Genomic DNA, 22031 nt, shown 5'->3' with positions numbered 1-22031 from the left:
AACAGGGATTGGGGCCTTATCGATGACTCTAGCACTGTTGAACATGAAGATCTATCTGTAATTTTTGGGGGGAGGATCTGGTGAATTCGTTCTCTAATAGCTACAATTTTATTCATAAAGAAGGTCATGAAGTCATTGCTGCTCAAAGTTAAGGGAATAGTAGGCTCAACAGAACTATGGCTCTTAGTCAGCCTGGCTACTGTGCTGAACAGAAACCGGGGGTTGTTCTTGTTTTCTTCTATTAATGATCAATAATATGCTGTTCTGGCATCACTGAGAGCTTTTTTGTACATTTTTAAACTATTTTTCCAGGCTAAAGAGATTCTTCTAACTTTCTGGAACGCCACTTCCTTTCTAACTTTCATGTTGCCTGTTTTAAGTTGCGTGTTTGTGAACTATAACATGGAGATTACCTCTTCTGGTTTACTGCCTCCTTTTTCAGAGGGGCAACACTATCGAGTATTGTAAGTAGTGAGGCTGCAGAATTGTCAACAAAATAATCTATTTGTGCAGGAGTAACATTAAGGAGACTACTTTCCATTGTATTAACATATGGTGAAGCAAATGATGAAAAAATAATTTCTTTAAATTTGTTGACAGCTTTTTCAATCTGCTATAGTGGAATTTTTCACTAACTGCTATATAGTCCGTTATTGTAAATTCGAATGTTATTAAAAATGGTCAGACAGAAGAGAGTTGTGAGGAAATATGGTTAAATTATCCGCTTCAATTCCATACGTAAGGACAAGGTCTAACGTGTGACTAAAACAGTGAGTGGGTTTATTTACATTTTGGAGGACGGTACACGATAACAAACAAAAGTGGTTTTTGAGTTTTCCAGTTTGGGTGTGAAAGGCTAAGAGTAAGGCTCTCAAATGAGTTATAACTATGTTTAGGTCTAGGGTTTATTGATAAGCTAGAATGGAAGATTGCTGCAACTCCTCCACCTCGGCCTGTGCTTCTAGGAACATGATAATTAATATGACTTGGGGGGGTTGACTCATTTAAACTGACATATTCTTCCTGCTGCAACCAAGTTTCAGTGAGACAAAATAAATTGAATTGATGATCGCTTATTAAGTAATTTACTAACAGAGATTTAGAAGAGAGAGATCTGATATTTAATAATCCACATTTAATAGTTTTGGGGTTTTGTTCTGTAAGAGGAGTAGTCTTAACTTTTAATAGGTTATCATGATTAACTCCTCTTGTCATTTTTAGTTTATGTAATTTAGGTCGGGGAACAGACACAGTCTCTATAGGTATGTGGGAGTTGTGGGGGGGGGGGGTGACGGTTGTAAGGATACTGCAGGGAGGCGTGTAGGACTGGATCTCTGCATCCTAGGCTCAACTCTGGATTGTCATACTTTTGGTTGTCTAATAAAACCAGCCATATTTCTGGATAAGAAAGCTGCACCATCTAAAGTAGGATGGATGCCATCTCTCCTAATCAGCCTAGGTTTTCCCCAAAAACGTTTCCAATTGTCTATGTAGCCCACATCGTTTGCCACCTAGACAGCAGGCGGTTGAATGACGACATGCGGGTGTACATGTCTCTGGCCCAAGGAAGACATTTCACTACGGCCGCTGGAGTCTCTAACTTCACGTTTCTGACTATAGAGCTACCAATTACCAGAGTTGGTTTCTCAGCAGGTTTGTCGCTGAGTGGGGAAAATCGATTAGAAACGTGAACCGACTGGTGGTGAACCTCGGGCGTCTGTTTAGGATTAGATCTTTTACGAACCATCACCCAGCCGGACTGGCTTCCCGGCTGCTCGGGAACTGCCGGGGGACAGTAGGCAGGGGCTACGCTAGGTCGGCCCGCACCAGCTACCGGGGCCTGACTAGCGGAGTTGTTTTCCATGGTGCGGAGCCGTGCTTCCAATTCCGTGAGCCTCCCCTCCAAAGCTGCAAAAACCTTACACTTATTACATATACCATTATCACTAAAGGAGGCAGAGGAAAAACTGAACATGAGACACACCGAGCAAGTGAGAGAAGGAGAGACAGAGGGAGACAGAGAAGCAATTACTAATGGATAACTGCTAAGCTAATGAAGCTAATATAGTTGAAATCTGGAATTTGTAAACTTTAGCACCTGCAAAAGCAGGTTCTTGTGTAATACAAGCGTATGTTACGACTAAGTATTAATTCTTGTGTGAAGAAATCACTACTACTCTCCTTTCGGCTTATCCCGTGAGTTCGGGGTCGCCACAGCGGAACATTGTCCGCATGTTGATATGGCACAGTTTTTACGCCGGATGCCCTTCCTGACGCAACCCTCCCCAATTTCTACCGGGCTTGGACCGGCACTGCATTGCTGGGGAGGGGGAATGGGCTGTTAGGGGTTCAGTGTCTTGCCCAGGGACACTTCGACATATAGCCAGGGCCAGGGATCGAACCACTCACGCTGTGGTCCGCAAGCAACTGCCTTTACCAGGAATAAGCCTTAAGTTTATGCCAGCTGTCAGTCAGACAGATAAAATCAATCTCCAATTCCCTTCTCCAAAAGTGTAGTGTAGTGTTACTTTTGAGCAAAGGACAAAGAACACTGAAGTCCACTCCAGCATTCCCATTTTGCCTGGTCCGTTGCTGAGCAGTGTTTTCAGTCTCCATGGTTTTGGTGCTCGAATGACAAAATCGAGTTGCAATGGAGCTCAGTTGGTGACTGCAGGGATGGAATGGAGCTCCGGTCTTGTAAATAAACCACCGGCCAGACCCTCTATGGACGTAGTGGGGTCAACGGAGGAGTCCCAGTTGTTTAATAAGTCCAGTGTCCAATGGGAGGCTGTGGTTGGTGAGCTCCAGCAGTTGCAGTGGAGAATACTGGAGCTTAGCGCCAGGTGGATACGTTATGGTCCGTGTGTAAAGCGGTAGCAGTAGTCCATGTGCACACAGCTGGGCAGCCACAGTGGCACTGAGGAAGTGCCACAGCATCAGGTCTTCTGCCAACAGCCCCAAAAACAGAGCTGACACAGAGGAAATACCACAGCAGAGCATGCAGATGGTGTCGATGTAGGCAGATGATAGCTTGTAGCGGCTAATATTAGCCCCAGACAAACACTGGCAGAGTGAACACGAGCGGCTAGCAACCAGATACAAAGACAACAGCAGCAGGTAGAATTAATCAAGAAACAATGTAAAAGTCAATAAACAAATGGACAACCACTCTTTGAAGAAAACGGGCTACTAGAGCATGTCAGACAATCAAACTTTCAAATGACATTGAGAGAGTGTGGAGAAGTGGCGAACAGGCAATGCCTGCATCCTTTCCCAGTTGTGGGCCATCAAGTGGAGCTTCTCATTTTACAATGGTCTCAGCTGAAGAAACTAAAGAGCTTGGCCTTATTGATTCATTGAGAAATAACAACCCTAAGGAGAAGCATTACACATTCTACTCAAACCTGCGTTGGAGCTACTCAAGGATAGACTTTTTCTGCATGTTTCACCAACACATTTATAAAGTAATAAATTGCTCAATAGAGACTATAACAAGTGGATATGCTCCTATTATAGTCATGTTGTCTTTTCGGAAAGCTACTGGTTTTTGATTTAGACATAATGTGTTCATTCATCAGATGAACAGACAGTAAAAGAAATAAAGCAAACCTAGGAATATTTCCAAACTAATGATAATGAGAAAGTGTCACTCAATGTTATGGAAAGTGTTGAAGCAGTTGTAAGAGGGTGTGATGACCCTGTCACTCTGTACGTCTTCCTCTTTTCCTCCTCATTCCTGCAGGTAGCAGGTGGATTTTGGGTCTGGTTGCCTGAATCTAAGGGATATGGCCACAGCTTAAAAGTTAGCCATTTTGGTGCTGGCTCTGTTCTCTGGAGCCTGGCAACCTCCTCAGTCTACCTCCTTTGCTTGCTGGTTTGCTGCATCTTTTTTCAAGACACACCACCCATTGGGGCGACTTTGGCGCAGAAGGTAGAGCTGTTGTCCGCCACTCCCCACAGTTGCTGGTTCGATCCCCAGCTCCATCGGTCACATGTCGAAGTGTCCTTGATCAAGACACCGAACCTAGTTGCTTCCGGTGAGCTTTGGCCAGCTGCTCCCACATTGGCGTGTGCGTGTGTATGTAGTTGTGAGTGCGAATGGGTGAATGAGAAGCAGTGTAAAGCACTTTGAATACCAATAAGTAGAAAAGCACTATAGAAGTGCAGACCATTTACCATCCATGCATCACATTAACTACTGACACTGTACTGAAGTATAAATGTGTGTTTGCATGGCCTTATTTTTTGTTGCCGGCTTTGAGCCAGCTGGTAACGAATGGGGGCTCGTCTAGTATTGCGGGTCTTCTGAGCTATGTAGTGTTGTAAAATGGGTGATTGAAATACTATTGTAAGGGAGTATAGTACACATGGTAAAGTCTTTGTTCAGTCTTTGTCGAGATTGGAGGTCATGTTTCTTTGTGGTTGGTTGTTGGTGTTGGTGTTTATGGCCGTTATTGTATTGTTCTACAGCAGGGGTCTCTAACTCATATTACCTGGGGGCCGCAGGAGGCAGAGTCTGGGTGAGGCTGGGCCGCATCAGGTATTCCCCCCAAAAAAAGCTTTGTTAAAAAAAATCTAATCTTCTCAAATGTCATTACTAACAGTTCTTTAACTTCAATGGGTTCTTCTGAACATAAACATGAACTGTTCTTCTGAACATGGCTTTTCTTGCCTACTTCCTCTCTCATAACTGAGCCACATTTGGCTTGAGGGAGGAAGCAGCTGAGACCCTCAGTATGGCTTGAAGATGATAGTAAGTAAGTCTGGACCTGTACTTGGACTTATTAAAGTTCAAGTTAGAGAAAAACTTTTTGCACATATATGGTGAGTGAATAAAGACAGAGGATCCCTTCCTTTCTATGATTCAAGTGAACTACATGCACACACACAAAATGATGGTGGACATTAGGTAGAAAGTACCAGGATAGCAAGCGCAAAAAAGTCGACTGCTACCAGGCTGTTCATTATCAGCTGGGACAGTGGGACACCATTATTTATTTATTATATACAAACCATGGGAATGCCGGTACATCCTAGCCAATGAGCCAATGCGGAACATCTGTGTCGGTCGTTAACGCCGGTGACATTGACTACGTCCAGCTTGAAGTCAAACATGCTCATTTCAAACACAGTTAGAAGTAGTAATTCTATGACGGTTATGTGATGTTACACGGGTGCCTCCTTATCTCAGTAGTAGTTTTGTAGTAGTTTTGACTCAAAATATTTAAATTAGGTGAATAGCCCTCTGTTAAGCATTTATGGTGTTAAACCAGTTTGACTTAGTGTGTGGTACTAAAAAGTAGGTGCCAGGTTTCCAAATTCCAAAGGTCTTTAAAAGAGGATATGTTAAACTCTTATAAAAAAGAGCAGCTTTTGAAAGTTGCATGACATTATAAGGTAGAACTTCCTAACTGGTAGATGTATTGTTAAATATGTTAAATATTTTTTGAAAGAGAAAGTAGTGCCTTTTTTTTATTGGAGAGAGTAGAGGGTAGAGCTAGACAAGTATTTCCTCCTGTACTGTTGAGTGTTAGTGTTGGGCTGACACTTGAAAAGGATAAGAGTGCAATATGAACAGCAACAGTAGCATGCTATGGAACTGGAAAACCTTAAACAAAATGAGTTTACTTTGGTGAACCGTGTAACCATGGGGACGGTGGCATAAAGGAAACTAACGGTGGACACTCTAGCAAGTTCACTTGTTTATCAAAGTAACCAAATATTGACCTAGGTGTTTTAGCCAATTAAACACCAATATCCAATCTCCCCTTTATCTCTAAAATACTTGATAAAGTAGTTGCTAAGCGACCACCTGTACAGGAGTAATATGTTAGAAGACTTTTAGTCAGGATTTCTTTTTCTTTTCCTTTCGGCTGTTCTCTTTCAGGGGTTGCCACAGCGAATCGTGTGCCTCCATCTAACCCTGTCCTCTCCATCTTTATCTCTCACGCCGACTAACTTCATGTCCCTACCCATTGACCCTGTCCATCCTCGTCACTCCCAAAGAGAACCTCAACATCTTAAGCTCTGCTACCTCCAGCTCTGCCTCCTGTCTTTTCTTCAGTGTCACTGTCTCTAAGCCGAACAACATCGCTGGTCTCACCACCGTCTTGAACATCTTTCCTTTCATTTTCGCTGATACTCTTTTATCACACAACACACCTGACACTTTGCTCCACGCATTTTAACCTGCTTGTATTCACCTCTTAACCTCTTTTCCAGACTCTCCGATGCTCTGAACCATTGACCCTAAGCACCTTCCTCACCTCTGCTCCCTTTAAACTCACCGTTCCCCCTGTGTCCCTGTCATTGACACACATGTATTTTGTCTTACTGCGGCTAAGCTTCATTCCTCTGTTTTCCAGAGCAGACCTCCACCTCTCTAGATTTTCCTCCACCTGCTCCCTGCTCTCACTAAAATCACAATGTCATCCGCAAACATCATAGTTCATGGAGATTCCTGTCTAACCTCATCTGTCAGCCTGTCCATCACCAGAGCAAACAAGAAGGGGTTCAGAGCTGATCCTTGATGCAGACCCACCTCCACCTTGAACTCCTCTGTCACACCTACAGCACACCTCACCACGGTCTTACAGCTCTCATACATGTCCTGCACCACTCTAACATACTTCTCTGCCACTCCATCTCCCTTGTTCTTAAAAATGGGCACCAGTACACTTCTCCTCCAGTCCTCTGGCATCCTCTCACTTTCCAAGATCTTGTTAAGCAAACTAGTCAGAAACTCTAAGGCCACCTCTCCTAGACACTTCCATACCTCCACAGGTTTGTCATCAGGACCAACTGCCTTTCCACTCTTCATCCTCTTCAACATCCTCGTCACTTCACTCTTACTAATCTTTGCTACTTCCTGCTCCACACCAGTCACCTCTTCTACTCTTCGTTCCCTTTTATTTTCCTCATTCATTAACTCAAAGTTCTCCTTCCATCTTCCCATCACACTCCTGGCACCTGTCAATACATTTCCATCCTTATCTTTAATCACTCTAACCTGCTGCACATCCGTCCCATCTCTATCTCTTTGTCTGGCCAACCTGTACAAATCCACCTCTCCCTCTTTAGTGTCCAACCTTGCATACAAGTCCTCATATGCTCTTTGTTTGGCATTTGCCACCTCTACCTTCACCTTACGCTGCATCTTCCTGTACTCCTGTCTACTCTCTTTAGTCCTCTGTGTCCCACTTCTTCTTAGCTAACCTCTTTCACTCCTGAACTTCCTCGTTCCACCACCAAGTCTCCTTGTCCACTTTCCTCTCTCCAGATGACACATTGAGTACCCTCCTACCTTTCCCCCTGATCACATTAGCTGTAGTGGTCCAGTCATCTGGGAGCACTTCCTGAACACCCAGAGCCTGTCTCAGCTCCTCCCTGAAGACTACACGACGTTGTTCCTTTTTCAACTTCCACCACTTCGTCCGCTGCTCTGCCTTTGTCCTCATCCTCTTCCTCACCACCAAAGTCATTTTACACACCACCAACCTGTGTTGTCTGGCTACACTCTCCCCTACCAATACTTAACAGTCACTGATCTCTTTCAGATTACAACGTCTACACAAGATGTCGTCCACCTAAGAGCTTCTACTTCCCCTCTTATATGTCACCCTATGTTCCTGCCTCTTCTGGAAGAAAGTGTTCACTACAGCCATTTCCATCTTCTTTGCAAAGTCTACCACCATCTGTCCTTCTGTGTTCCTGTCCTGAAGACCAAACCTGCACATTACATTTTCATCACCTCTGTTCCCTTCACCTACATGTCCATTGAAATCTGCACTAATCACCACTCTCTCACCTCTGGGGATGCTCTGCATCACTTCATCTAACTCACTCTATAATTTCTCCTTCTCTTCTAACTCACATCGTACCTGTGGGGCATAACCACTCACAACATTGAATATCACCCCTTCAATTTCCAGCTTCAGACTCATCAACCTGTCTAATACTCTTTTCACCTCTAGAACATTCCTCACAAACTCCTCTTTCAGGATGACTCCTACTCCATTTCTCCTTCTATCTGACCCATGGTAGACTTTATCCCTGCTCCTAAGCTTCTAGCCTTGCTACCTTTCCACCTGGTCTCCTGGACACACAGTATATCCACCTTCCTTTTCTGTATCACGTGAATCAACTCTCTAGCCTTCCCTGTCAAAGTCCCAACATTCAAAGTCCATACTGTTAGTTCTACATTCTTAGCTTTCCTCTTCTCTCTCTGCCTACGAACATACCTTCCTCCTCTTCTTCTTCGACTTCGAACAAAAGTCCAATTTCTACCGGTACCCTGTAGGTCAACAGCACCGGTGGCAATAGTTGTTAACCCAGGCCCCGACAGGTGCACGGGTGCCTATATTTTTGGCCATGATTTGTATTCCATTGCTATGCTGATGATAACTAACTATATCTATATATGGAACCGAATGAAAACCGATGAAGAAAAATCCATTAATTAAGCTTCAAGCATGCCTACAAGGCATAAATGCCTGGATGTCCCACAATTTCGTTTACCTCACTTATAAAACAAATCTCTAACACAGCCTACTTCCACCTATGGAAGTTTGGCAAAATTAAAAGCATCCTGTCTCAAAGTGATATTGGTTTCCAGAATTAACAATGGTAAGATTGGGAAGCAGAGCCTTTAGCTATAAAGCTCCACTCCAACGGAACTAGCTCCCAGTTCAGATTTGGTAAGTGGCCAAACTCTAAGTCTAGGCTTGAAACCTTCCGCTTTGAAAGGGCTTATAGTTAGTTATAGTTATGCTGCTATAGGCTTAGACTGCTGGGGGACCCACCCCCCGATGCACTGAGCTCTTTCCCTCCTCTCGTTCCTCTCTTCTCTCCTCTTACCCCCTTAATTTGTCACCAAAGTATGAATTAAGTTGTCTGTAGTTATGACTGTAGTTGTCTTTTTCCCTCTCTCTGTCCTTTCCTGTAGTTGTCCCCAGCTTTGGAGCTGTGTGTTTTCTAGTGAGCAGCTACTGGTTCTAGCAACCTGCAATGTTTTTTGTTTCTCTTTTCTCTCTCTGGTTTCCACTCACTCTAACCAGTCAAAGCAGATGGCAGCCCACCCTGAGCCTGGTTCTGCTGGAGGTTTCTACCGTTAAAGGTAGTTTTTCCTATCCACTGTTGCCTAGTGCTTGTTAGGTCTTCCTATGTCTTTATATATGATATACATGACTTTATTATGTAAAGTGCCTTGAGATTACTTTGTTGTGAAAGTTGAATTGAACTGAATAGACCTGGCCAGCCATGACATGGGCCATAGAAGCAATACTTATTACATTTAGGATTTCTCAATAATTCCGTAATTAAATTTAGTCCAGTTGAGAAAGTTCATATTCTGTATTTACACTGCTCACACACTGGCTACACTGTCAGTAGAACTGAAGCAGAGCTGGACATCTGCCTCTCACCCCTAGCTCTGTCTCCTCAAATGCACGTGTGCTTTCAGACACTCTCCCTTCACAATGGAGGATAGAATGTAGCTCCAGCAAGTCAAAACATTGAAACAAAAACTGCATTATTAATCACATCTAGTAGCAAAGGGTGGTGGTTTATTATTTTAAATATGCTTTGCTCTTGCAGCTCTTCATTAAGTGAGACCAAAGCTAAATATTACATTAGTTTCAGAAGGGAGTTGAAGTTTTGCTGTCCTGTATCGCAGTCCTGCATGTTGCATGTTCGCTAAAAATGTTTCCTACATAAATATATTTAGTTGCTAAGAAAACAATTTTATGAGACAATGTTTTTGAGAAGGCTCTGACATACATTATGCTGGCTTGGTACAGGGCTAGAACAGAAAAACTTTTGACATTACTTGGTTGATGGGAGTAGATAGTGGAGAGAGAAAAGAAGAGTTACAGTAAGGTTATGCAGTAACATAAATGCATGGAGAAAGGAAATAAGGTAAGTGAGGCCCAAATACCATGAAAACAATTTTTCAAACCAGATTTGTCTGAGTTTAAAAGTAAGACATTGTCGGACATCCAGGCCTTTATGTCTTGTAGGCTTGTATGCTTGAAGCTTGATTAACTTGAGCTTGATTAACTTGATTTTTTTTTTTTCTTTTTTCATTTGGTAAAGATCTAGATAGATATAGCTGGGTATCATCAGCAACAGAGCCTTGTGCAACTCCATAGCTAACCTTTGTGTGCATGGAGGATTAATCATTAACATGAACAAAATGGAATCTATTAGATAGATAAGATTTAAACCGACCTAGTGCAGTTCCTATAATCCCGATATTCCAGTCTCTGTAATAAAATGTTGTGATCACCTTGAAGTGGACTGCTATCCCAAGTTCCTTGAACCAAAATGGCCACTCTTCCTGAAGGTGTTTCATACTTTTTCCTGGTTGATCTGTTCATTCTGTGTGTAGAAAGTCAATTTCTTCAGATGTTTGACCTCTTCTGGATTTGAATATGTTTGCTGAGCCATCTTCTTTAGTTTTTCTGTCTTCTCCTGCTGACTCTCTAGGATCTCTCCATGGGGCAGGAATTTTAAATCCCAGTTAATGCACCCATAGGGATTGCTAGTCTTTAATCTGGGGGACATCGGCTGTGTCAGAATCATCAGTACGATGCCTTCATTTTCTTATTTTTGGAGATGTAGGTGGCCTCACATTCTCTAACCTATTTTGCATTTTCTTGACTAGAGAGTGATATTCTGGGCCAATCACACCTCCATCTATAATATCTTGCAGAGAATTTGTCTATTTTGCTACGATCTTTTTGGCAACTTCAATATTATTCCTTTTACTTATGCAAGAACTTATTTGGATCATCTCACAAACCAAATTCAGGAACATTTCCCTTCTCATTCGTAGGCTTGGGCTTTTCTTTCTTTCCAATGAATGCATTTGTTCTTCTGGGAACATATTCCATGGTATCATAGAGGTATCCATCCAGTCTACACCTGGGCTTCTGTTGGAAGAGGCTGAGGATGAACTTCTAGGAAAAAGAGATTGCAAGGATGCTACAGGTCCTGGCAAGGCATCAGCAGATGTGCTACTTGTTTTAGGTGTTTGGCTGCAAAACACACAGAGGTGACACTTTAACATTTTTATATTTCTCATTAATCTTTTACAAAGACTGTTTTGGACTTTTTTTGTTTTTAGACTAAAAGCCACCACTCTCTCACCTCTGGGGATGCTCTGCATCACTTCATCTTACTCACTACAGAATTTCTCCTTCTCTTCTAACTCACATCGTACCTGTGGGGCATAACGACTAATAACAATGAACATCACTCCTTCAATTTCCAGCTTCAGACTCATCAACCTGTCTGATATTCTTTTCACCTCTAGAACAGTCCTCACCAACTCCTCTTTCAGAATAACTCCTACTCCATTTCTCTTCCTATCTGACCCATGGTAGAACAACCTGAACCCTGCTCCTAAGCTTTTAGCTTTGCTACCTTTCCACCTGGTCTCCTAGACACACAGTATCTCCACCTCCCTTATCTGCATCATGCGAATCAACTCTCTAGCCTTCCCTGTCATAGTCCTATCATTCAAAGTCCCTACTGTCAGTCCTACATTCTTAGCTTTCCTCTTCTCTCTCTGCCTACGAACACACCTTCCTCCTCTCCTTCTTCAACTTCGACCAACAGTAGTCCAATTTCCACTGGTACCCTGTAGGTCAACAGTCGTTGTTAACCCGGGTCCCTCTGCTATATGGTTTAAGTGGCATAGAAGTTGTTTCACTGTTTGAATTTGGCATGCACACAGCAAAATTGCAAATTTGAAATCTGTAAGAATTGGTCTAGCAGTAACAAAAGGTGCAGGCACATTTAATATTCTTAACTAGCTGTGCAAGTAGAAAATGTCCGCTTGTGACGACAGGTAAAAAACAAAACGATGGGGTTCATTCCTATTAACCAGGTGGAAAGGTACAATGCAACACATAAACCCTAAAAGTCTCTAGTGTTTTGCTGCAAAAAAAGGCAGGTATTTTAATCATTTTTAATGAAATTACCACTAACAACTGTTTTCACCCTGATATCTTTTCACACTCAAATAATGCTGCAAAACACACCACTTCACGTGAAAGAAACAACTGAAAGAGTTTTTGCATTCTCTAGTTAGACCCGGTCAGTAAGCCTTATTATAATCTACAAACTATATAAATAAGCTAGTATTTTGCTGAAAAAAGGTGATGTATTTCAAGTCCACCTGCACAGACAGATCAATGCAGTGGCAGACTTGAACATGCACTCCTTCCATAGATGGAGGCAGTGACAAGGTCTCTGTTCTTGCATTAATTAGTCCAATAAGAGAATGGAAAGAAACGCTGCTGCTCAGTGATTTGAAAAGGCTGAGTTCAAATTAAAACAAGGGTGATTATTTTGGGTAAATGTAACAAAATTGAAAACAATTACTGTCACATTTAAAATAGCCATAATGCCTTAACACATCCAAATTACACACTGTTATGCTAAAAGCCTTTTTTTCTTTTTATCATGGAAAATTAAAGAACTAGTGAACATTTACTTTATAGAACATATGCATAACATTAAAGCTGTCACTTTAAAGAAAACACATAAGCTGCTTTTCTTATTATTTCTTATTATTCTTATGTTTTTTGGAGTTTTTTTAAATTCTGTTCTGAGACAAAAATTATGGTAAATGGTTGGCACTTATATAGCCCTTATTACCTATTGGTCCTCAAAGCGGTTTACACAGCTTCTCATTCACCCATTTGCCCTCACAATCTCACACACTTACACACCGATGAAGAAGCTGCTGTGCAGCTGGCCACACTCACCGGGAGCAACTAAGTTGGGGTTTAATGTCTTGTTTGAGCACACTCATCTAACCAACAACTGTGGGATTGGTGGACTATACCTTCCTGCTCCACAGTCGCTCAAGAATGAAATGAAGAAATTGTAACAGCATATGTCACTTTATCATAAGCATAGTATACACTTTACTGTACATAAACATTTTGACATTAGATTCCAGTATGAGCATAAATTCCCCAATTTTGTCACCTGTTTTCCAGTACCATTTTTGTTTCAAAGTCTTTATAATTTTAATTCACCTTTATTTATATATTGCCAATTCACATAAAAGTCATGTCAGGACACTTTACAGAATAAAGTCAAGATTATAAAGATGTATAGAGAAAACCCAACAATCCCCCCCTTGAACAAGCCATAGGCAACAGTGGAGAGGAAAAACTCCCTTTAACGGAAGAAACCTCCAGCAGAACCAGGCTCAGGGTGAGCAGCCATCTGCCTTGACCGGTTGGGGTGAGTGGAAAGTGAAGAGAGAAAAGAACAGAGCAACAAAAAAGCAACAACATAAGATCGGGCAGGTTGGTAGGACCAATAGCTGCACGCTGGAAGACACACAGCTTTAAAGCCGGGGACACATGCAGAAAGGGACAGAGAGAGGGGGACACAGAAGGACAAAGACAACTACGGGAGAAAACACACAGAGTTAATGACATACAGTGGTGACAATTGCGGGGTGAGAGGAGAGATGGTCAAGAGGAGGAAAGGAGCTCAGTGCATTGGGGGGTGGGTCCCCCAGCAGTATAAGCCTATAGCAGCATAACTATAACTAACTATATGCTTTATTAAGAGGAAGGTTTTAAGCCTAGACTTAAAAGTAGAGAGGGTGTCTGCTTCCCGAATCTGAACTGGGAGCTGGTTCCACAGAAGAGGAGCTCCTGTGGAATATCTCAGTGAAGAAAAGCAAGTCCTTTTCTTCACTGAGATATTTCCCTGTACAATAACTAATCGTAATTCTTGGTGGTCTAAGATTATTATAAGGAGAAACATATCTTTGGGCAGCACGGTGGTGGAATCACAGCAAGAAGGTCCCAGCTCTGACTCTACCAGCCAGCCAGCTGTGGCGTTTCTGTGTAGAGTTTGCATGGTCTCTTCTTGCTTGCGTGGGTTTCTTCCAGGTACTTTGGTTTTCTTCACAGTTCAAAGACATGCATGTTAGGTTATTTGGTGACTCTGAATTGCCCATAGGTGTGAATGGTTGTATGTCTCGCTGTGTAGGCCCTGGAGTCTGGAGACCTGTTCAGGGTGTACTCTGCCTCTCCCCCATTGACAGCTGAGATAGGTTACAGCCCTCTCATGACCCTGAACGAGATAAGTGGTTAAAGATAATGGATGGATAATGGATACTGACTGGTACAGTATCATAGCAGGGGACATGACAATCTCACAAATGCTCTGACAAAGCAAAGGCTGTACATACACACAAAACTGCATTATGGTTAGAGAAAACAACTTCAGGGTAAGGAACAGCATCAGTTAGATTTAGGCAGGAAAATGTCATGGTAAGGTTTAGACCAACTGCATCCCGACAAAACACTACATACTGTGACAAGTCACACCGGTCCTTCCTTACTATAATAACCAAGTGTTATGTTGTGTAAGGATGATCATTAAAGTGCAAGTCAAACCCAGGAGTTGGATTCTGGTCTACTACGAGACAGTCCTTTGTCCTGGTAGCTGGGATATTTCAATGTAACACATGCACCAGAGTAGCCAGAGGAAACCTATGCAAGCACACAAAGGCCCTTTTTAGCCTGACCTTGAGGTAGGATGCTCCAAATTTCGGAAATATTTTGCAGGTGGAAGTTTTAGAGGACATGAACATGTTTAAAGAAAACTCCATGGTTCTTTACAGAGCAAGATCTATGGGAGAGAAGCAGTGTAAAAGGGAATTGGGGTCGTACTATTGATTGGAGTCAACCCTCATCTAACTGCTTCCTTCTCAGTCTCTTTCCAATGAAAACCCATAATAACTAACATGTTTCTAAAGACCAAAAACAACATAAAAGCAAATAAAACAAATTGCACAATGTATACAGAAACTTTAAAGTTTTGGAAGGAACTGTCAGCATTAGCTTTCTTGTACAGCAGTCTCTTATGTGTTGCTGGTTAAAAAGACAGCCAGAGAAACTGACCTTGGCATGACAGTTCCAGCTGAACACTGATCACGAGCTGCAGTTTGTAAAATTGAAGTATGTAACAGACAGGACATACGGTAAGTTAATTGCTTTCAACCTGCAGCGAAGTGCTGTTTATTGTAACTTCTAATATGTGTCACATTTATTCATGTGTCCTGAGTCACAATTATCAGATAGATGTTTTGTGCTTTTCTTGTAAAGGGTTGTGGGGTTGTGCTTTCTGGATAATTGCAACCTTTAAGAGGATAAACACATAAAGCCACCGGTTTCTTTAGAGAAACGAGAATGACACCATCCACAATCAATTTCTTTTTGAATCTTATTGCAACAGCAACTTTAACCATTATTTATTTCTATAGCTGTGACAATGTGCTCTTTTTCTTAGTCTTACCACTTTTTCTGCAAAGTAAACAGGAAGCTGCTGCACATGGTTTCACATGTTTTTACATTGAAACAAGCAACATTATTCACTGTCTAGCTCAATCTCCACATTTTCAATTTTGGCAAAATTCGAACTATCGATTGAGTATTTTGTTTTACTGATTGAATAAAATAATATCTGCAGCCTTACTACAAGCATGAAAGTTATCTTACCACTTAAGTGAATACAATTTAAAGCAACAGGTCTAATAATGACCACATAGTTGTTATTGTACCCAATCCGTAAATTAGTGTAGATTAGAAGTGGAAAATGACAAAGTGCGTTTACTTAGAGATTTCATACTCATTATGTATAACCACACACACGGTTACGTTAATCTTGCTCATTACATCTAGTTTTTCTAAGTTATCAGTGTAGTGAATGATCTGAGTTTGTTCAGTTACCCTTCTATAAGCAGGGTCTGTTGTAGATCCTGTACCATCCTGGTTATCAGTGTGTTCTTAGACAAAACTCTCACAACCGTGGTTGGAAATTGTGTGCCCCTGACCAGTAAATGTTCACAAAATAAGTATCTGAAATAACAGCAGTATATGTACCACACCTTTCTTTGTAATTGCAAGTGCTGGGGTGAGAAACCGAGAGCGCTCTAAACTGGGCCTAGACCCAGTTTAGAGCTTTTTCAAAGAGCAAGCCTAACAAAAAACACTTTGCTGAAGCTGTGGCTCAGCAGGTATAGAAGTCCATCAATCCCAGGGTTGTTAGTTAGATCCCTGGCTCCTCTTGTCTCATGTTGAAGGGTCCTTGAGCAAGACACTGAACCTCAACTTTGTTCCTCCCTGTGAGTGCAGGCCAGCTGCATAGCAGTTCCCCCATTGGTGTGTGTTTGTTTGTAAATGTGAATGGGTAAATGAGAAACAGTGTAAAGAAAAGTGCTGTATAAGTACAGACTATTTACCATTTTCCACAGAGTATAGAGTGATATAAGTCACCACTTCAACAAGCACATTATTACATCTCTTTAGAAATGTTGCTCCTGACTGTGTAAGCCCACACTGGCATCCAATCACCACTGATTTAACACATTTGTGTGGCCCATCATACTCTGCACATTGAAGATATTTGATAAAACCTTTCACCATTTTTGTGTGGCCTCGTTGAGGCCTCGTTTCTTTAGAACTGCTTTTGCTGGGGGCTGGGAGTGCGCTTATTGTGAGACAAGATCAAGTAACTCTAAAGATAAAAATCTATATGAGTTTTTTTATAACTGCAGTATTAATGATACCAGTGCAGTTGATGCTAGTTAACTAATAAAAGAAGATATTAAAATGATGTTTAAAATGTATATGAATTGTCATTAATTATACTAATCTCATTTATATGCCTTAGTTAAATATTATTGCAGGGTTTTTACCTGAAATTGCAATATCCATCTGATAAATGTGACACATTATCTTGAAAAAATTACAGCAAGCACAGCAGCAGTTCTCTCCAGGTAAAACACTATTATGTCATATCAGTTGTGCACTAATGGCAGCTCTTGATCAGTCTTCAATTAGAACTGTTAAACCACAGCTGTTTTCTATACCAGTACCTTTCTTTTGTGCCAATGCAACTTTGTTTCAATATAGTTCTTTCCAGCCAATGTTTCCTTTTTCAGTTGAGGCTTAATTTTTAACTAATGTTGGGCATAACAAAGTCTCCAGCAGAAATATGAATTTTTGAAAACTACTTTTCAATCATTTGGATGTAAAATTACGGTTTTAAAACTGAAAAATATGATTCAGACATCTAAAAATTAGATCTGAATATCTGAAAAATGCTTCATTGTTTTCAATGTCAAATGTGTTTCTTCAAAATTTGGAAAAGTGTTTTGCAAACATTCAACTTTGTCCTTTCATAGTTTCAATAGATTTTTTTGCAGTGTTTCAACATATTTTTACAGTGTTTGGCCACATGGAATGTTTCAGATCCATTCTGCCGTGTTTTTACATTAGAGGAAGATTTGCTACAGGGCCAGGGCGGGAGCTCATAAAGGCTAAGCGAATCACATGGGTTCCAATAGAATTAAACATTTAGCTAACAGGGATAGTTTAAACTTATGTGTAGGTGGTAACAAGGTTTGTTTTTTATTTTTGTTTTCTTTTGTTGCAGATATCAGTAACTAGCAGAAGGTCCCTTACCCAATGCAACAGGTGCAGAGATAGCTGCAGATAATACCTGTATTGGATGGTTATTCATAGTAAAATAGCCAAAATCACAGTGACGTTTTTTAACAGTTGCAATATTTTCTGATTATGCAAATTGGAGGTCACTAAAATGAATGTTGAATCGGTGTGTAACTTTGCCAAAACAATGTCGGACTCCGTAGTTATCTCTGGACCCCTGCCAAATCTGACCAGTGACAACATGTACAGCAGCATGTCGTCATTCAACCGCTGGCTGTCTAGGTGGTGTCCAGCAAATGATGTGGGCTACAAAGACAACTGGAAACGTTTTTGGGGAAAACCTAGGCTGATTAGGAGAGATGGCATCCATCCTACTTTAGATGGTGCAGCTTTCTTATCCAGAAATATAGCTGGTTTTATTAGACAACCAAGACAATGACAATCCAGAGTTGATCCTACGATGCAGAGATCCAGTCCTACACGTCTCTCTGCAGTGTCCTTACAACCGTCACCCCACTACAACTCCCACATACCTATAGAGACTGTGTCTGTTCCCCGACCAACTAAATGACATAAACTAAAAATGACAACAAGAGGAGTTAATCATAATAACCTAATAAAAGTTAAGACTACTCCTCTTACAGAAAAAAAACCCAAAAGTATTAAATGTGGATCATTAATATCTCTGTTGGTAAATGACTTAATAAGTGATCATCAATTCGATTTATTTTGTCTAACTGAAACTTGGTTGCAGCAGGAAGAATATGTCAGTTTAAATGAGTCAACCCCCCCAAGTCATATTAATTATCATGTTCCTAGAAGCACAGGCCGAGGTGGAGGAGTTGCAGCAATCTTCCATTGTAGCTTATCAATAAACCCTAGACCTAAACATAGTTATAACTGATTTGAGAGCCTTACTCTTAGCCTTTCACACCCAAACTGGAAAACTCAAAAACCACTATTATTTGTTATCGTGTACCGTCCAGTCCCTTAAAACCTTATATATAGTTTTTGAATTGAATTGAATTTTCTGATTTTCTATCTGATTTAGTGCTTAGTACAGATAAAGTCATTATAGTGGGTGACTTTAACATTCATGTAGATGCTGACAGTAACTGCCTCAGCACTTTGTTTAAGTTATTAGATTTAATTGTTTTTTCCCAAAATATAAACTCACTGTTTTAGTCATCATATTACAGAAACAGTACTGGTAAAAGTCACCAACGATCTTCTCTTGGCATCAGATAATGGGCTAGTCTCTATACTTGTATTGTTAGATCTTAGTGCTGCATTCGATAGCATTGATCACAACATTTTATTACAGAGACTGGAACATGAAATTGGAATTACAGGAACTGCACTAGGTTGGTTTAAATCGTATCTACCTGATAGATTTTAATTTGTTCATGTTAATGATGAATCCTCCATGCACACAAAGGTTAGCTATGGAGTTCCACAAGGCTCTGTGTTAAGACCAATACTTTTTGCTTTATATATGTCTCCTTTAGGCAACATTATTAAAAAACACTCCATAACCTTCCATTGCTATGCTGATGATTCCAGGATATATCTATCTATGGAACAAGATTGAAAAAAATCTTGTATGTCTTGTAGGCATGGAATCAAGCTTCAAACATGCCTACAAGACATAAAGGCCTGGATGTCCCACACTTTTTTTTACTTCTAAACTCAGACAAAACTGAAGTCATAGTATTTGGGCCCAAAAATCTTAGAAATATGATGTCCAACCATATCGTTACTCTAGATGGCATAAGTCTGGCCACTAGTACTACTACAAGGAACCTTGGAGTTATTTTTGACCAGGATTTGTCCTTTACCTCACATATAAAACAAATCTCTAGAACAGCCTTCTTCCACCTACGAACATTGCCAAAATTAGGAGCATCCTGACTCAAAGTGATGCAGAAAAAATAGTCCATGCATTTGTTACCTCTAGGTTGGACTACTGTAATTCCTTACTTTCAGGATGCCCCAGTAACTCCCTAAAGAGCCTGCAATTAATCCAAAATGCTGCAGCAAGAGTCCTGACTGGAACTAGAAAGAGATCATATTTTACCTTCACTAGCTTCTCTCCATTGGCTTCCCATTAAATCTAGAATAGAATTTAAAACCCTGCTTCTTACATATAAAGCTCTGAATGGTCAGGCTCCATCATATATAGAAGATCTCATAGCACCATATCATCCCAGTAGACCACTTCGATCTTAGAATGCAGGCCTACTTGTGGTTCCCAGAATTTCCAGAAGTACAATGGGAGGTAGAGCCTTTAGCTATCAAGCTCCTCTCTTGTGGAACCAGTTCCCAGTTCTGATTCTGGAAGCAGACACCCTCTCTACTTTTAAGTCTAGGCTTAAAACCTTCCTTTTTAATAAAGCATATAGTTAGTTATAGTTATGCTGCCATAGGCTTAGACTGCTGGGGGACCCCCCTTCTCTTGTCCCTCTCCTCTGTCCTCTCACCCCACAATTGTCACTATATATGTATGTTTTGTCCCGTAGTTGTCTTGTCCTTCTCTGTCCCCCTCTCTCTGTCCCTTTTTGCAGGTGTCCCAGGGCTTTGTGTTTTCCAGCCAGTGTGCAACTACTGGTCCTACCAACCTGCCAGATGTTTTGTTATTGCTTTTGTTGCTCTTTTTCTTTTCTCTCTCCACTTTCCACTCACCCCAGCTGGTCAAGGCAGATGGTCACCCACCCTGAGTCTTGTGCCTTTAAAAGGAGTGTTGCCTAGGGCTTGCTCAAGGGGGAATTGTTGGGTTCTCTCTATACATCTTTATAGTCTTGACTTTATTCTGTAGAGTGTCTTGAGATGACTTTGTTTGCGCTTTATAAATAAGGTTGAATTGAATATTTTTTGCCTTCTGTTCAAAAATGTTAAAATCTTCTATTTTATGGATTTTGTTTTAATTTTGTATTTTTATTTTTTTGGGAGTTTTTAAGTTTAAGTTTTAAGTTTTTTAAGATCGTGTTTTGGTGAGCTGCTGTGCTTTGGCCATCAATTCTGCTCACGTCAACGCATGGTGGTTAATGTTTCAGTTTACTAGTTAGCTTATTAATGAATTTTTTTATTACTTTTTATGTAGTGGCTCAGTTAGTATAGTGCCTGACTACTGACCAAGGGGTCGGAGGTTCGCCCCACCGCAGTTCCCAGCCAGATGTCGCAGTGTCTGTAGGCAAGACAGTTAACCCCCAATAGCCCATCTCCCCAGCCACGCTATGCCAGTCCCAAGCCCAGTAGAAATTGGGGAGGGTTGCATCAGGAAGGGCATCTGGCGTAAAAACTGTACCAGATTATCATTCGGACAATGATCCACAGTGGCAACCCTGAACATACGGGATAAGCCAAAAGGACAAAAAAAATGTAGTAGAGTGTGCTTTTAATTTATGGTAAGAAAAAAACTGCTAAATAATGATAACTGTGGCACTGCTGTGGCAATTTAGTGCAAAATAGCCTACTTAGGGAAAGTTGGGTCTTTCAGAGACTGTGTACTGTGTACAGTGTACTCACCTCTCCGTTCTATTTTAACTATGAACGGCATCGACCTAGTATTAAAACGATCAGCAAAATGTGAAGCTACTCCATGAATTTTTTTTTACGTTTTGTTAACAACCCAGATTATATGCCACCTTCATGCAATAGACATTTGACTGGCAGGCTACAGCCCATGTCTGTAAAAGTTAAAGGACACTTGAGTGTTCTGAAAGCTGAGGTAAGTTGCAATAATTCGTTTGTTTGTAGTGCAGATCCACTTTTTTCATATTAGAAAAAAATCAATCTATATCTGTTGGTCAATGCTGATACTGTAGCAGGGCAACACAAATTAATGAATGCAGATCTCTGCAGGCCACAAACAAATTTTTCACTGCCCTGATCACGCAACTGTATGACGCATTCCACTTACCCAAACATAGAGTACTTAACTCAGTTAAGCATAAATGCTGAGCCCTAAAGGTTTGACTTTAGAACTCTTAAAGCAAGCTGCTCTTCTTTTGTGTTCTTCTTTAAGTAGACTGCTTGCAGCAGCAGAATGACAGCTAAATTACTTAGAAGCCAACTGATCTGCTGAGCTTCTGTGAGCTCAGATCGTCCTCTACTGTAAAAACAAGCCAGAAGTCTGATCTGAAAGATTGTAGAACACGTGGCGAAACAATGTAAAAACGGGAACACTGCTAAAAAATAGGTCAAAATAGGACAAAGTTGAATCTTTGCAGAAACACATATGAAAACCTTTGAAAACACAAATTTGCAATGCAGATAATCTTGAGTTTCAAAATCACATTTTTTGCGCTGCCTTTTCTTAAAATGTCAAGTCATTTTTATAGAGACAAAATTGGAGTATGTGAATATTTATACTATTCTTGACATCACCCCCCAATTTGTAGGTGGTGGAGGAAACCTTCACTGATGATGATTAGAATTAGGTTCAGGTTAATGTTTTGTGTTCTGTATTTTTGTCCAGAGTGGAGAGCAAATTTGACTCTCTCTACTTAGTTCATAAACTAAGGGGTTTGGTGTGGAGAGCTA

General features: G+C 40.9%; 1 protein-coding gene across 2 annotated transcripts in view; it reads left to right on the top strand.

Annotated features, from left to right (window-relative positions):
* The window catches only part of gna13b (guanine nucleotide binding protein (G protein), alpha 13b), a 41649-nt gene that overhangs the window by 10657 nt on the left and 8961 nt on the right, over positions 1-22031 (top strand). The gene's annotated exons all lie outside the window — the stretch shown is intronic.

This window comes from Channa argus, chromosome 20, assembly GCF_033026475.1.
Source record: "Channa argus isolate prfri chromosome 20, Channa argus male v1.0, whole genome shotgun sequence".
NCBI lineage: Eukaryota > Metazoa > Chordata > Actinopteri > Anabantiformes > Channidae > Channa > Channa argus.
The sequence above is the reverse complement of the archived record's forward strand: the minus strand, read 5'-3'. Positions and strand labels throughout refer to the sequence as shown.